This window comes from Danio aesculapii, chromosome 8 (assembly GCF_903798145.1).
Source record: "Danio aesculapii chromosome 8, fDanAes4.1, whole genome shotgun sequence".
In the NCBI taxonomy this organism is placed as follows: domain Eukaryota; kingdom Metazoa; phylum Chordata; class Actinopteri; order Cypriniformes; family Danionidae; genus Danio; species Danio aesculapii.
Genome location: NC_079442.1, coordinates 54620437 through 54624490, shown reverse-complemented (window position 1 = coordinate 54624490; position 4054 = coordinate 54620437). Strand labels below are relative to the sequence as shown.

The window sequence follows — 4054 nt, the reverse complement described above, 5'->3', positions numbered from 1 at the left end:
TCACTGTCTGACTGGATGACAAAAGTCCAATATCAGGGACAACAGGCTTTCAATTCAGAGAAATGCCCTGGAACCAAATAAACCAACCTACCTGACATGTGATGTCCACTGAAATGGACGCAGGGTTCGAAAGGGTTTTAAGGGACGCACACACACATGCACACACACACATACAGAATATACTGTATACAGTCAACATTTGAAGTGGATCAAAAAAGTTTTTCAATAAGACAGGAATATAGATGACACGCAATAGTTTAAGGAGATGATCCACTTTAAATGTTGACTACTGTATGTATGTATGTATGTATGGGGAGAGTTGGGACACAGCCTGTGTTGTTTCAGATGCGATGAACTGTTCTCTGCACCTCCTCCACTGCTCGACCTCTGACCTCTGAACCCCAGGACACCTCCACCCTCATGTCTTCTGCTTGTAATTAGGGTGGCCGCCGCACCTGATGTTGACCTCAGCATGGCTGTGTGTGTGTGTGTGTGTGTGTTTGCTCTTTTATGGGTTGTGCTGTTGCACCCTGAAAAACAGAATTCAAGACTCTGCTGAAGTAAAGAGTCGTGTTTATAACTCTAACACACGATATAAAGTCAGACTTTAGATTTACTCTTATAGTCAAATGTTATTATTGTCAGATGTTCTGCTTTTTAAGCTTGTTCCATGTGTTGTGAGTGTTTTTATATAGTGTTTATTACATTACAGTAATACCAGTTTTCTATCTAGTATTATTGTAAATCTGATGCAGTGCATGTAGGTGTTTTCCTCATCTGTCTCCTCAGCAAGTGTTCTACATGGTTTCTAATGTGTTCCTCACTTACTTTTGAAGGAACGTCATCTGAAAGTGTGTTTGTGTTTCCTCCTTTTCTCTCCTCTCCTCTCCCCCTTTTCTCCTCTCTCCTCTTGTCCTCCTCGCTACTCTTCTCTCTCCTCTTCTTTTCTCCTCTCTCTTTTATCCTCTGTCCTCCTCTTTTCTCCTAATTTCTCCTCGCTCCTCTTTCTCCTCTCTCCTCCTCTTTCTAATCTCTCCTCCTCTTTTCTCCTCTCTCCTCTTCTCCTCCTCTGTCCTATTCTTTCTCCTCTCTTCTCTTTTCTCCTCGCTCCTCTTCTCCTGTCTTCTCTCTTTTTCTCTCCTCTTCTCCTTTTTTCTCCTCTCTGCTCCTCTTTTCTACCCTCTCCTCCTCTTTTCTTTTCACTCCTCCTCTTCTTCTCTCTCCTTCCTTTTCCTCCTCGCTTCTCCTCATTTCTCCTCTCCCCTCTTGTCCTCCTCGCTCCTCTTTTTTTCTCTCTCACTTTTCTTCCTTGTTCCTCCTCATTTCTCATTTCTCCTCTCTCCTCTTGTCCTCTTTTCTTCTCTCTCCCCTCTTCTTTTCTCCTCTCTTCTTTTATCCTCTGTCCTCCTCCTTTTTTTCTAATTTCTCTTCGCTCCTCTTTCTCCTCTATCCTCCTCTTTTCTCTCCTCCTCTTCCTCCTCGCTCCTCCTTATTTCTAATCTCTCCTCCTTTTTTCTCCTCTCTGCTCCTCTTTTCTACCCTCTCCTCCTCTTTTCTTTTCACTCCTCCTCTTCTTCTCTCTCCTTCCTTTTCCCTCCTCGCTCCTCCTCATTTCTCTCCTCTCTCATTTTCTCCTCGCTCCTCTTTCTCCTCTATCCTCCTTTTTTCCTCCTCTCTCCTCATCTTTTCTCCTCTCTGCTCATCTCCTCTCTCATTTTCTCCTCCTCATTTCTCCTCTCTTATTTTCTCCTCTCCAATTTTCTCCTCATTTCTTCTCTCTCTCCTCCTCTTCTCTCCTCTCTTTTCTTTTCTCATCTCTCCGTTCCTCCCCTCTCCTCCTTATTTCTCCTCTCTCCTCCTCATTTCTCCTCTCTCCTCCTCATTTCTCCTCTCTCCTCCTCATTTCCTCCTCGCTATTTCTCCTCGCTAATTTCTCCTCCCAGTTCTCCTCTTCTCCTCCTCTTCTCTCCTCTCTTTTCTTTTCTCATCTCTCCTTTCCTCCCTCCTCCTCTCTTCTTTTCTCCCCTCTCCTCTTCTCTCTCCTCTTCTTTTCTCTTCTGTCCTCCTCATTTCTTCTCCTCCTCATTTCTCCTCCTCTTCTCTCCTCTCTTTTCTTTTCTCATCTCTCCGTTCCTCCCCTCCCATCTTCTTTTCTCCCCTGTCCTCCTCATTTCTCCTCTCTCCTCCTCAATCATGTCTCCTTTCTCCTCCTCATTTCTCCTCTCTCCTCCTCTCTTCTTTTCTTCTCTCCTCCTCATTTCTCCTCTCTCCTCCTCTCCTCATTTCTCCTCTCTCTCCTCATTTCTCCTCTCTCCTCCTCATTTCTCCTTTCTCCTCCTCATTTCTCCTCCCTCCTCCTCTCCTCATTTCTCCTCTCTCCTCCTCATTTCTCCTCTCTCCTCCTCATTTCTCCTCCCTCCTCCTCTCCTCATTTCTCCTCTCTCCTCCTCATTTCTCCTCTCTCCTCCTCATTTTCCTCTCTCCTCCTCATTTCTCCTCTCTCCTCCTCATTTCTCCCCTCTCCTCCTCATTTCTCCTCTCTCCTCCTCATTTCTCCTCTCTCCTCCTCATTTCTCCTCTCTAATTTTCTCCCCATTTCTCCTCTTCTCCTCCTCTTCTCTCCTCTCTTTTCTTTTCTCATCTCTCCTTTCCTCCCTCCTCCTCTCTTCTTTTCTCCCCTCTCCTCTTCTCTCTCCTCTTCTTTTCTCTTCTGTCCTCCTCATTTCTCCTCTCTCATTTTATCCTCCTCATTTCTCCTCCTCTTCTCTCCTCTCTTTTCTTTTCTCATCTCTCCGTTCCTCCCCTCTCATCTTCTTTTCTCCCCTGTCCTCCTCATTTCTCCTCTCTCCTCCTCAATCATTTCTCCTTTCTCCTCCTCATTTCTCCTCTCTCCTCCTTTCTTCTTTTCTTCTCTCTCCTCCTCATTTCTCCTCTCTCCTCCTCTCTTCTTTTCTCCTCTCTCCTCGTCATTTCTCCTCTCTCCTCCTCCTCTTCTTTTCTCCTCTCTCCTCCTCATTTCTCCTCTCTCCTCCTCTCTTCTTTTCTCCTCTCTCCTCCTCATTTCTCCTCTCTCCTCCTCTCTTCTTTTCTCCTCTCTCCTCCTCATTTCTCCTCTCTCCTCCTCTCTTCTTTTCTCCTCTCTCCTCCTCATTTCTCCTCTCTCCTCCTCTCTTCTTTTCTCTCTCTCCTCCTCATTTCTCCTCTCTCCTCCTCTTTTCTCCTCTCTCCTCCTCATTTCTCCTCTCTCCTCCTCATTTCTCTTCTCTCCTCCTCATTTCTCCCCTCTCCTCCTCATTTCTCCTCACTCCTCCTCATTTCTCCTCTCTCCTCCTCAGTTCTCCTCTCTCCTCTTCTATTCTCCCCTCTCCTCCTCATTTCTCCTCACTCCTCCTCATTTCTCCTCTCTCCTCCTCAGTTCTCCTCTCTCCTCTTCTATTCTCCTCTCTCCTCCTCTTTTCTCCTCATTCTCCTCTTCTCCTCCTCATTTGCCCCTCCCTCCTCGTTTCTCCTCACCCCTCCACTCCTCTTTTCTCCTCCCTCCTCCTCTCCTCATTTCTCCTCTCTCCTCCTCATTTCTCCTCTCTCCTCCTCTTTTCTCCTCTGGTCTGGAATGGTGTGATGGTGAGCTGCTGGTGTAGTGTAGTGGGTTGTAGGGCTCGTTCATCATGGCTGAAGGTTTTGCTCTGGGTCTATTTGTCTTGTGAGCAGCTTCAGCTCTCCTGGAAAGCGAGTTTGTCTTCAGTTTGTCTTCATTCAGCTACAGCTGTTCTTAATGCTTCCTGTCCACAGCTCTGAGCGCAGGAAGTGCTCCGCTGAAAACACACTTTTACCACTTATAGATGACTCCTGTGAAATATAACACGCATGACGTCCTCTGCAGTCTGTCTCGGGTTAACTGGTTAGCACTCAATAACTCCGTAGCAGTTAGCATCTGTGTTCATAAGTCTGAAGACTGTGTCAGGTGAAATGAAGATCTGATGTAGAGCTGCACGAGACAGCCAAAATCTCTTTCCCAACACGTTCACTGTGGTCTGTGCTATTTGCAGTGTGTTTC

The 4054-nt window shown here is 46.4% G+C and overlaps 1 pseudogene; it reads right to left on the bottom strand.

Annotated features, from left to right (window-relative positions):
* Positions 1-959: 959 nt before the first annotated feature.
* Positions 960-3664, bottom strand: LOC130233278 (trichohyalin-like; annotated as a pseudogene).
* Between the last annotated feature and the right edge of the window lie 390 nt (positions 3665-4054).